Source organism: Hyla sarda, chromosome 2 (assembly GCF_029499605.1).
Source record: "Hyla sarda isolate aHylSar1 chromosome 2, aHylSar1.hap1, whole genome shotgun sequence".
In the NCBI taxonomy this organism is placed as follows: domain Eukaryota; kingdom Metazoa; phylum Chordata; class Amphibia; order Anura; family Hylidae; genus Hyla; species Hyla sarda.
In genome coordinates, this window is record NC_079190.1 from 322,452,504 (window position 1) to 322,464,935 (window position 12,432).

Sequence of the window (12,432 nt, forward strand, 5' to 3'; positions counted from 1 at the left end):
TAAATCTCTGGCCAGCAACCCCAGCAGAGGGAATGCCTGCATCTTGCCGAGGAGCATTGCCTGTGAGGCTGTCTCCTCACCACAGGACCTGGGGATTCTGGGTGGAGATCCCTACAGAGGAGTCAGAAGTGAGTACCCCGACTGAGGCCGCTTTCTCTACCCCTCCTTCTACCCCTAGCCCAAAGCAAACCCCCCAGGTCCAGAAGTCTGCAGTACGCCCCCGGTCCCCACTGTTGCCCTAGTGGTTATTTGGCGATAAGCCCGGACTGATCCATTATATGCGATAGCACCTTCTTCCCTTGCCAGGAAAGCCCCATCCCCCAGATCTGACGGCCCAGTCTGGGAGGGCTAAGAGAGAAGCCCAGGTGCCCTAAATAGTGGAGAGGATGAGGGCACAAAGAAGGAAGGCGTATGGGCCGAAGCTGCTACCTTATGAAGTGCGCCAGGTGCAGGAGCAGGACACCTAGACCCTGGAGGCCCTATATTTCAGAATGTTGGATCATTCCCGAGAGGGAAAGCCACCTCTGGAAAGGCGCAGAGCTACAGTTGTGAAATTTGACAAAATGCGGGAGTTTGGCACCCTCATGGACTGTCGTCATGATGGGAGCATCTTGGTCAATCGTTGTGCAGTAAAAAGGGACTATCTCCCTACACCATTGCATTCTCTAGAGAGCGGGGAGATCGTGGAATACACTCCTGTTCAAAGCATGGTAGAAGAGTGGGTGGCAGCAGTGACTCATCCGAAGAACCCCATGCAGATCCCCTTTGCATAATTTCCTTCAGACTACTGTGATGCAGATCCCTTCAGATTACTATCTTCCAAGTCTAAAGAATATTGTACAGTGGAAGAAGTCTTCTTGCCCGAGGCACCTGTCATGGCACCAAAGTATCTACCCTAGTCATCTGTGGATGTGCCCAGGCCTACTCCTGACACTGAGGAGATTTGGCCTACTTCTGCTGAGGAGGAGGTTTGGCCGGCCCAAAAGGCACCAACGTCTGTTCCCCCAGTGGTGCAAGTTGCTCCTCTACAAATGGTGGTTAGCATCAGCCTCCACCATTACTGAGTCTACCCTGTCCCGAGTAAATTGGAACACCCGAGTAAGTCCATTGGAGAGGGCACAGTGCCGTGGACCCCGTTATATGTCCCAGCCTTGGAAGCAGTCTGACAGCGAGGCTGGGATGGAAAATCCCAGGTTGAAGAGTCTATGTGTGATAACTTTGCTAATAAGTTGTGAGACTAACTTTGCTTTGGGAAGCATTACTGTTGTTTTCAGGTTCCTGCAACGTTCAAGTGGTGGACTCACCAAGAACTCCTGTAATTATTTGCATAAGTGTATGTGCCCGGCTTATAGCCCTGATTCTTTACTGAGAACTCTAAATGTACCAGAACTGTGGAACTGTACTCTAAAAATATATATTCTCAGTAATATATTTTATTATTCCTTTTTTCACAGGTGAATGCAAATATAGTCATTGTTGTATTGTTTAAGGCAGAGTGTAATAAAGTGTATATAACGTGTTTATACAAAAATGTCTGGAATGTTTCATGTCTTTTTGTCCATTGCAAGTTACTGTGAGCTAAGACCCCTAAGTCCTTTTCCACATCAGTCGTCCCAAGTGTTCTCCCATTTAATACATAATCCCAGCCCGGATTTTTCTTCCCCATGTGCATTACCTTACATTTATCAGTGTTGAACCTCATCTGCCACTTCTCAGCCCAAACCTCCAACCTATACAGATCCATTTGTAACAGTGCACTGTTCTCTATAGTGTTTAACCCCTTAAGGACTCAGCCCATTTGGGCCTTAAGCACTCAGACAATTACATTTTTACGTTTTTGTTTTTTCCTCCTCGCTGTTACGCCGAGCGCTCCAGGTCCCTGCTCGCTCGCGGCGTTCTCCACACTGCAGCGCCCCGGTCAGACCCGCTGACCGGGAGCGCTGCACTGACACTGCCGACGGGGATGCGCCCGCTGGCGGATCGCATCCCAATCCACTTACCTGTCTCGGTCCCCGGCTGTCATGTCCTGGCGCGCGCGGCTCCGCTCTCTAGGGCGCGCACACGCCAGCTCTCTATGATTTAAAGGGCCAGTGCACCACTAATTGGTGCCTGGCCCAATCAGTGTAATTAGCTCCCACCTGCTCCACGCCTTTATAACCTCACTTCCCCTACCCAGCTTTGCCGGATCATGTTGCCCTTGTGCCTAGTGAAAGCGTTTCCTGTGATTGCCATACCAGTGTTTCCAGACCTTCTGCCGTTACCATTGACTACGAACCTTGCCGCCTGCCCTGACCTTCTGCTACGTCTGACCTCGCCTCTGTCTAGTCCTTCTGTCCCACACCTTCTCAGCAGTCAGCGAGGTTGAGCCGTTACCGGTGGATACGACCTGGTTGCTACCGCCGCAGCAAGACTATCCCGCTTTGCGGTGGGCTCTGGTGAATACCAGTAGCAGCTTAGAACCGGTCCACCGGTACGGTCCACGCCAATCCCTCGCTGACACAGAGGATCCACATCCAGCCTGCCGAATCCTAACACTCGCCTTCAAAAAATCAAGCAATCTTGTATTCGTCACCCCCCTGTTTGAGCTGCACGCCGCGGTGCCAGCTCACAAACAGCCGGGTGGTGAACACGGGGCCGGAGTATCGTGACGTCACAACTCCGCCCCCGTGTGACGTCACCCCCTGCCCCCGCTATGCAAGTCTATGGAAGGGGGTGTGACGGTCATCACGCCCCCTCCCATAGACTTGCATAGCGGGGGCAGGGGGTGACATCACACAGGGGCGGAGTCATGATGTCACGATACTCCGGCCCCGTGGTCGGCACTCGGCTGTTTGTGAGCTGGCACCGCGGCGTGCAGCTCAAACAGGTGGGTGGCGAATACAAGATTGCGGGGGTCCCCAGCGGCAGGACCCCCGCGGTGAGACATCTTATCCCCTATCCTGTGGATAAGGGATAAGATGTCTCAGGGCCGGAGTAGCCCTTTAAGGACTCAGCCCATTTGGGCCTTAAGGACTCAGACAATTTTATTTTTACGTTTTCGTTTTTTCCTCCTTGTCTTAAAAAAATCATAACTCTTTTATATTTTCATCCACAGACTAGTTTGAGGGCTTGTTTTTTGCGCAACCAGTTGTTCATTGTAATGCCATCACTCACTTTACCATAAAATGTATGGCGCAACCAAAAAAATTTGTATGGGGAAATTAAAAAGAAAACCCCAATTTTGCAAATTTTGGAAGGTTTCGTTTTCACGCCGTGCAATTTACGGTAGAAATGACATGTGTTCTTTATTCTTTGGGTCAATACGATTAAAATGATACCCCATGATAACATACTTTTTTATTACTGTTGCACTTAAAAAAAATTGCAAACTGTTTAACCAAATTAGTACGTTTAAAATCCACCTATTTTGAGGAGCTATAACTTTTTCATTTTTCCGTTTAAGCAGCGGTATGATGGCTAATTTTTTGCGCCATGATCTTTACTTTTTATTGATATTTGCTAATATAAAACTTTTAATACTTTTTTTATAAATTTTTTGGAATAAAATGTTATAAGAAAGCAGCTATTTAGGACTTTTTTTTTTACGTTCACGCCGTTCACTGTACAGTATCATTAACATTTTATTTCAATAGTTGGGATATTTACGCATGCGGCGATACTAAATATGTATATAAAATATTTTTTTTACACTTTTTGGGGGTGAAATAGGGAAAAGGGGACAATTTACGTTTTTATTGGGGGAGGGGGGTTTTCAAATTTTTTTTAACTTTTTAAAAAACTTTTTTTACTTTTATTTTTACACTTTAATAGTTCCCATAGGGGACTATTTATAACAATCATTCGATTGCTAATACTGTTCAGTGCAATGCATAGGACATAGCACTGATCAGTGTTATCAGTCAACTTCTGCTCTAGTCTGCTCGATCACAGACCAGAGCAGAAGACCTGTGGAAGGCAGCGGAGGCAGGTGAGGGGACCTCCGGCAGCGGCAGCGCTGCGGGTGATCCGATCATCCATTTTAATATCCGCAATGCTGCAGATGCCGTGATCTGTATTGATCACGGCATCTGAGGGGTTAATGGCGGACATCCGCGCGATCGCTATCAGCAGCCAGGACCTGGCGCGCATGACTCGAGCATCGCTCCGATGCTCGCGGTTATGCATAGGACGTAAATGTACGTCCTGATGCGTTAAGTACCAGCTCACCAGGACGTACATTCATGTCCTGCGTCGTTAAGGGTTTAACAGAGTATAGTATCATGTGCAAAGATTGCTACTTTACTATTAAACCCCTCTACAAAGTCATTAATAAATATATTAAATAGAACAGGACCCAAGACTGACCCCTGTGGTACCCCACTAGTAACAGTCACCCAATCAGAATAAGTATCATTAATAACCACCCTCTGTTTCTTATCACTGAGCCAGTTACTTGCCCCTGGTCCAGTCTGGAGCTCACCTCCTCATAAAAGCTGATCAGGGTTAGTTTGACAGGACCGATCCCTCATAAAGCCGTACTGATATGGAGTCATACATTTATTTGTATCAAGATATTCCAAAATAGCATTTCTTAGAAAACCCTCAAACAATTTACATACAACAGAGGATAAACTAACAGGCCTATAATTTCCGGGGTCACCTTTTGATCCCTTTTAAAATATTGGCACCACATTTGCCATGCACCAGTCCTGGGTAACAGTCCCTGTCACTATAGAGTCTCTGAATATTAAAAAATAGGGGTCTGTCTATTACATTACTTAATTCCTTTAGAACACGGGGGTGAATGCCATCTGGACCTGGTGATTTGCCTATTTAGATTTTTTGTAGGCGGCACTGTACTTCTTCCTGGGTTAGACAGGTGACCAGTACTGGGGGGAGTTTACCTTATCTCGCTGCATTTCACCTGGCATTTCATTTTCATCGGTGAATACAGTGGAGAAGAATTTGTTTAATATATTTGCTTTTTTCTGATCACCATCTATAATTTCTTCCTCATATTTTTTTAAAGGGCCTACAATTTCATTTTTGACCTTTTTGCTATTTATATAGTTAAAGAACATTTTGGGGTTAGTTTTACTCTCTTTGGCAATGAGTCTTTCTGTCTCTATTTTTGCGGCTTTTATCTGTTTTTTACATATTTAAAATTTTTCTCTATAGCTTTTTAATGCTTCTTCACTGCCGTCCTGTTTTATTAGTTTAAATGCTTTATTTTTGTCATTTATTAACATTATTATTCATCCATATTGGTTTTCTTTTATTCCTGTCCCATTTATTCCCATAAGGTTTTTACCTCGTAGAGTGAGAATTTAAAATATTCTTAAAACTCTCCCATTTAGTGTCAGCACTAGCAGGGTTAACAGGTGCTGACAAGGTGTTGTTTGCTTGGTTGCCGGGTTACGCCCTGCTGCCTGAATGGCTAGCCACTGATTGACCACATGTGCATCTCCCTATATCACCAGCCATTAGACACTGGGAAGATGTAGCTAGCAGTAGCTAGCTAGCATTCCCTTATTTCCTTGAATACCCGTCAACTTGACTTCTGGCTTCATATCTGACTTCTCTTTGCTTATAGCGATTCGGCACCTCTTCCCACTCCTGGCTTGACTCGGTTTGACTGACATCGACTTTATGTGTGTATGTTTAGTTTGTCTTTGTTAGTTGCTTGTTTCCCTGTTGCTCCTGACAACAGACAGGATTGTATTTTATTGTGTTGACATTTGACTCCCCTCACTTATTTAGGAAGGGATTGTCGACCAGTTGCCGGCCTATCATTTAGGATAGGCGGACAAGTAGGCAGGGACAGGGGCGCGGGTAAGCTTAGCGAGCACTCCTTCCCTGCCCATACGTGACATTTTCACAGGCCCAAACTACTACCTGCATCTGCTATGATGGAAGCAATGACTGCTTTAGTAGAGCAAATGCAGGGATTAACCCATTTAGTGCAATCTCTTGCTGAGAGGGTTCAGGCTCAGGAGACAGCTAATGGTCAGTCAGTGGTCTGCCTTCCAGCTGTTTCAAAATTAATCTTCCTGACCGTTTTTCAGGCGATCGAAAAAAAAATTGTTGTCTGCAGAGAGAGTTGTAAGCTATATTTTCGCATGAGACCACAGTCTACTAGCACAGTAGACTTATATTGTCTTTGTTGCAAGGAGACCCTCAAGAGTGGGCTTTCTTCTTACCTTCCTCAGCTCCTGAATTAAGTTCAGTGGATGCTTTCTTTTCTGCTTTGGGCCTTCTTTATGAATAGCCAGACCTTGCAGCCTTTGCAGAATCGCAGCTAGTCAATCTTAAGCAGGGAAAGAGAACAGCAGAGGAGTACTGTGCGAATTTTCGGAAGTGGTGCACGGCTTCAGGTTGGAATGATCCAGCCCTTAGGTGTCAATTCAGACTAGGATTATCTGACGCTATTAAGGATGTTTTAGTAAGTTTTCCATCACCTGACTCATTAGAACAAGCCATGACATTAGCTATACGACTTGACAGACGTATGAAAGAAAGAAATCGAGAGCAGACTTTTAATTCTGTTCCTCGCTCTCCTTCCTCCTTGTTTCCATCTTTTCCTGTCCCTCATGTCTCTGCCGAGGAACCTATGCAGATAGGGAAATTCTCCCCTCAGCAGAGAAAATCCATTCGGACGAAAAGCACGTTTCTTTTGTGAAGACGAGGGACGTCGGTTCCAGAATTGCATCAAACGTCAGCAGCCAGGAAAAGGCCAGCGGCTAAATGACAACCGGGGAGGTCATTTGGGCACACAGGTATCTCCAAAATCATCTTCAAAAATTTTGTTACCAGTGCAAATATGTTTTCAAAAGAGATAAATATTTGGTAAAGCTTTTGTTGATTCTGGTTCTGCTGCTAATTTTGTGGATCTAAAATTTATTAAGTCTTTAAATTTACCTTTGAGACGGTTGGAGGACCCAATTCCCATTTCGGGAGTGGATTATACGCCCTTGTCAGGGGGTTGTCAGTTTTTCTACTCCCGAAGTGGGATTATTGGTCAGTTCTATGCATTTTTAAAAAATCCCCTTTTTTGTTCTTAAAAATGTGTCTGTAAATGTGATTTTGGGTTTACCCTGGTTAAGAAATCATAACCCTGTTTTTGATTGGACCTCAGGGGAACTTATCAAGTGGGGATCTGAGTGTTCTAACAAATGTTTTACCATCTCTCTTGCTACTCTCGGTGTGGGTAAAAGTATTCTACCCGAATTTATTTCAGATTTTTGTGACGTTTTTTCTGAGGAGGCCTCCTCTGCTTTGCCCCCACACCGAGATTATGACTGTGCTATTGAACTTTTACCTGATGCCAAATATCCTAAGGGGCGTATTTATAATTTGTCTGGTCCCAAAAGGGAAGCTATGAAGGATTATATTCAGTCAAGTTTGCAAAAAGGTCATATTCGTCCATCTGTTTCTCCTATGGGAGCAGGATTCTTCTTTGTAGCCAAAAAAGATGGAGGTCTCAGACCTTGCATTGATTATCGAGGTCTGAAAAAGATCACAGTCAAAAATCAATACCCTTTACCTCTGATTCCAGACTTGTTCAATCAGTTGCAGGGGGCGTGTTTGTTTACTAAACTGGATCTTCGAGAGGCTTATAATTTGATCAGAATAAAAGAGGGTGATGAATGGAAAACAGCTTTCAATACCCCTGAGGGTCATTTTGAGTATTTGGTAATGCCCTCTGGTCTCAGTAATGCACCAGCTGTGTTTCAGAATTTGGTCAACTGTATCTTTCGTGAATTTATGGGTAAATTTCTCGTAGTGTATCTTGATGATATTCTAATTTTTTCTTGAGATTGGTCGGCTCATGTTAATCATGTGTGTTCTGTTCTGCAGGTATTACGCCAAAATAAGTTGTTTGTTAAACAAGAGAAATGTGTTTTTGGTGTTAAGGAGGTTAAATTTTTGGGGTACAGCTTAACTCCAGGACATTTTAAAATGGATCCTGAGAAGGTTAAGGCTGTATCTGACTGGGTGCGACCTACGTCATTAAAAGCACTACAGAGGTTTCTGGGTTTTGCAAATTATTATAGGAAATTTATAAAGAATTTTTATATTGTCGCAAAGCCCTTAACTGATTTGACTCGTAAAGGGGCAGATCTGGTTAACTGGTCTCAGGAAGCAGAAGCTGCTTTTGAACATCTTAAGGGATGCTTCATTTCTGCTCCAATTTTAGTTCAACCAGATCAGACTAAACCCTTTATAGTTGAGGTAGATGCTTCTGAAGTAGGCGCCGGAGCAGTTTTGTCTCAGGGAGCTGCCTCTTTGACAAATTTGCGTCCTTTCGCTTTCTTTTCTGGAAAATTTTCCACATCAGAACAGAATTATGATGTCGGAAAGCAAGAACTTTTGGCTATCAAATGGGCTTTCGAGGAGTGGAGACATTTCCTTGAGGGGGCAGTTAATCGGGTCACTGTGATCACTGACCATAAAAATTTAACTTTTCTGGAATCTGCCAAACGTCTCAATCCTCGTCAAGCCCGGTGGGCCTTGTTCTTTTCTCGGCTCGACTTTGTTATTACTTATCCACCGGGTACTAAGAACGTCAAGGCCGATGCCTTGTCTCGAAGTTTCAGTGCTTCTCAGCCTATAGACTCTAATCCTGAGACTATTCTTCCAGAAGGTGTGGTTATCTCTGCAGTATCTGCCGATTTAACATCTGAAATTTTGAGTAATCAAGGTTTGGTTCCTCCGGAGACTCCTAGAGGCAAAATCTTTGTACCTAGTCAGTTTCGCCTCCGTATAATCGAGGAATCTCATTGTTCTCCGTTAGAAGGTCCTCCTGGTATCCATGGTACAAGAAGATTGCTTCAAAGGAAATTTTGGGGGTCAACCCTGAACAGGGATGTGAAAGCTTTTATTGCTTCTTGTGATGCTCCTTGGATTCGCCCTGCAGGGGAGCTGTGTCCATTATCTATTCCTAAGAGCCCCTAGACTCATGTTTCTATGGATTTTATGACAGATCTGCCACCATCTGAGGAAAAAACTGTTTTATGGGTGGTGGTGGATAGGTTTAGCAAACAGTGTCATCTTATTCCTTTGAAAAATCTTCCTTCAGCCAAGATTCTTGCTGACTTATTTATAAGGCATGTTGTTAGGTACCATGGATTACCAGAAAATATTGTCATCAGATCGAGGAGTACAATTTGTCTCTAAATTTGGCAAGCTTTTTGTAAACATTTAGGTGTTCAGTTATCTTTTTTCTTCCGCTTTTCATCCGCAATCTAACGGTCAAACTGAAAGGTTGAATCAAAGTGTGGAACCGTACTTGAGATGCTATGTGGCAGATTGGCAGAATGAATGGGTGTCCTTTCTGTCTCTAGCTGAGTTTGCCTTGAATAATCAAGAACATTCTTCTCCCGGTATGTCACCATTCTTTTGTGTTTATGGATTTAATCCACGGTTTTCTTCCTGTACCAATACTGATAGTGATAACCCTGAGGTCAACACCACTATGAGTAAATTGTGCACAGTTTGGACTCAGGTTCAGAAGAACCTGGAAAACGCCCAAGTACTACAAAAGAAATTGTCCGACAAGAGACGTACTTGCGGCATAAAATTTAAAGTTGGTGATAAAGTGTGGTTATCTACGAAAAATCTTTGTCTCAAGGTTCCGTCTAAGAAACTGGCATCTAGGTTCACTGGACCTTATGAGGTAATTGAAGTTATTAATCCTGTGAGTTACAGATTAAAATTACCATCCTCTCTTAAGATTCATAATGTGTTCCATTGCTCCTTGTTAAAACGTTATGTTCCTACTCAGTCTCCAGTGCCGATTCCACCTCCTCCGGTTGAGGTTGAAGGAGAGCTTGAGTATGAAGTCGCTAGAATACTGGATAGTAGAAGGGTACAGAATTCTGTCCAGTACTTAGTTCATTTGAAAGGTTATGGTCTGGAGGAGAGATCGTGGGTTCCGGCCTCTTCTGTCCATGCGGCCACTTTAATTAAGAAACTCCACGATTCTCACCCAAACAAACCTAGACTCAGTTTTAAGGGTCCGGTGGCCCCTCTTAAAAGGGGGGTACTGTCAGCACCAGCAGGGTTAACAGGTGCTGACAAGGTGTTGTTTGCTTGGTTGCCGGGTTAGGCCCTGCTGCCTGAATGGCTAGCTACTGATTGACCACATGTGCATCTCCCTATATCACCAGCCATCAGACACTGGGAAGATGCCTGTGAAAGCGGTCATTACCTGAGTAGCTAGCATTCCCTTATTTCCTTGAATGCCCGGCAACTTGACTTCTGGCTTCATATCTGACTTCACTTTGGTTATAGCGATTCGGCACCTCTTCCCACTCCTGGCTTGACTCGGTTTGACTGACATCGACTTTATGTGTGTATGTTTAGCTTGTCTTTGTTAGTTGCTTGTTTCCCTGTTGCTCCTGACAACAGACAGGATTGTATTTTATTGTGTTGACATTTGACTCCCCTCACTTATTTAGGAAAGGATTGTCGACCAGTTGCCGGCCTATCATTTAGGACAGGGGCGTGGGTAAGCTGAGCGAGCACTCCTTCCCTGCCCATACGTTACATTTTGTGTCAGTATTCTAGTTTTTGAGGACATTATCCCAATTTATATTGTTAAGGGCTTCTCTGAGTTGATCAAACTTTGCCTTCCTATAGTTCATTGATTTTGTGGTCCCTCGCAAGGTTCCTTTATTGAAGAACAAGTTATAATGTATTATCATATGATCACTATTCCCTAGGTTTCCTTCTACCTGCACATTAGTTACTCTGTCAGGTCTGTTGGTTAATATTAAGTCTAGTAGGGCACCCCCTCTGGTCGGGCCCTGCACCATTTGGGACAGATAATTGTCTTTAGCTATAGTCAGAAACCTGTTTCCTTTATGAGATTCACAGGTCTCACTCTCCCAGTTTATATCAGAATAGTTAGTCCCCCATTATGATCACCTCCTTCTGATTTGCTGCCTTGTTTATTTGCCTCAGTAATGGATCTTCTGCCTCTTCCATTATGTTTGGTGGCTCATAGCAAACCCCTATCAGAATTTTTTTATTTTTATCTCCATTTATTTCTACCCATAATGACTCCACATTATCGTTTCTCTCCCTTATCAGACTGGACTTTACATAAAGACAAACTCCTCCCCCTTTCTGTTTTGTCCGATCCTTCCTGAATAGACTATAACCCTGTATGTTGACTGCCCAGTCACAGCTATCGTCCAACCAAGTCTCTGCTATACCCACTAGGTCATAATTCTCCTCAGACATTATCAACTCCAGTTTGTCAGTTTTATTGGACAGGCCTCTGGCATTAGTCAACATGCAATTCAATGGTGTATGTTCTTTTTTTTCCTATGAAGCCTATCCCTATTAACTATTTTAACCCCCCCCCCCCTTCGTTCCACCCCCAGGTACATTAATAAGTCCCCCCTCTCTATCTACACTATCTTCCCCCTCTATGTTGTAGGCCCCCAGCCCCTAGTTTAAACACTCCTCCACCCAAGCACAGCTGCACCCTCCCCCATTGAGGTGCAGGCCGTCCCTATGGTAGAGCCGGTATCCAACAGCGAAGTTGGCCCAGTTCTCCATGAACCCAAACCCCTCCTTCCTACACCAGCTTCTGAGCCACTTGTTTACCTCCCTAATCTCCCGCTGCCTCTCTGGTGTGGCTCGTGATACAGGTAATATTTCAGAAAATATTACCTTGGAGGTCCTTGCCTTAAGCTTGTGGCCTAAGTCCCTGAAATCATTTTTAAGGACACTCCACCTACCTGTTGCTTTGCCATTGGTGCCAATATGTACCATGACTGCTGGGTCCTCTCCAGCCCCACACAGCAACCTGTCATCCCGATCCACGATGTGCTGAACTCGAGCACCAGGTAGACAACACACTTTGGCGATCCCGGTTTTTGTGACAGATCGCCCTGTCAGTCCCCCTAATAACTGAGTCCCTCACTACCAGTACCTGTCTGGCCTGCCCTGCACTCCTCCCTTCCTGCTTACTGGAGCAGACACCGCCCTGGCGGTCAGAGGCAGAGTCCTGCTGCAGTACTGCTAGCTCGAAATAGCATCCCCCTCATCTGCCAACCAGATAAACTTGTTGGGGTGTGCCAGATCAGGACTAGCCTCCCTGAGACTTTTCCCTCTACCACGTTTTCTAACTGTAACCCAGCTAGCTGCCTGACTGTCTTGCACCTCCGTCCCACTGTCCTCCCCACATGTGTCTCTGTGTTTCCAGTTGCTCCTTTAGATCCAGGATCTGGGCTTCCAAATGAACAACTCGCACACACCTCACACAACAATATGCACCCTCAAACTGCTGTTCAAGGATTGCATACATCGCACAAGATGTACACCGGACTGCGTTCTCCAACATGGAGGCCATCTAGTTATGGGGATTTCACAAAGTAACACTCACAGCGATCTCAAACTCCTGTTTTTACAACTCTTTTTCAGCTGCCTCTCTTCCAAAGC

General features: G+C 44.7%; 1 protein-coding gene and 1 long non-coding RNA gene across 3 annotated transcripts in view; one reads left to right on the forward strand and one right to left on the reverse strand.

Annotated features, from left to right (window-relative positions):
* LOC130357924 (uncharacterized) overlaps window positions 1-12,432 on the reverse strand; it is a 102,536-nt gene that overhangs the window by 76,416 nt on the left and 13,688 nt on the right. The gene's annotated exons all lie outside the window — the stretch shown is intronic.
* LOC130357922 (uncharacterized) overlaps window positions 1-12,432 on the forward strand; it is a 60,224-nt gene that overhangs the window by 6,216 nt on the left and 41,576 nt on the right. Inside the window, exon 1 of one of the 2 annotated variants that reach the window (XM_056560676.1) lies at window positions 6,602-6,755. The exons of the other annotated variant lie outside the window; for it this stretch is intronic. The gene's annotated coding sequence lies outside the window, so the exon portion shown is untranslated. Of the gene's footprint in view, window positions 1-6,601; window positions 6,756-12,432 lie in introns of those variants that run through there. 2 annotated transcript variants of the gene reach the window in all.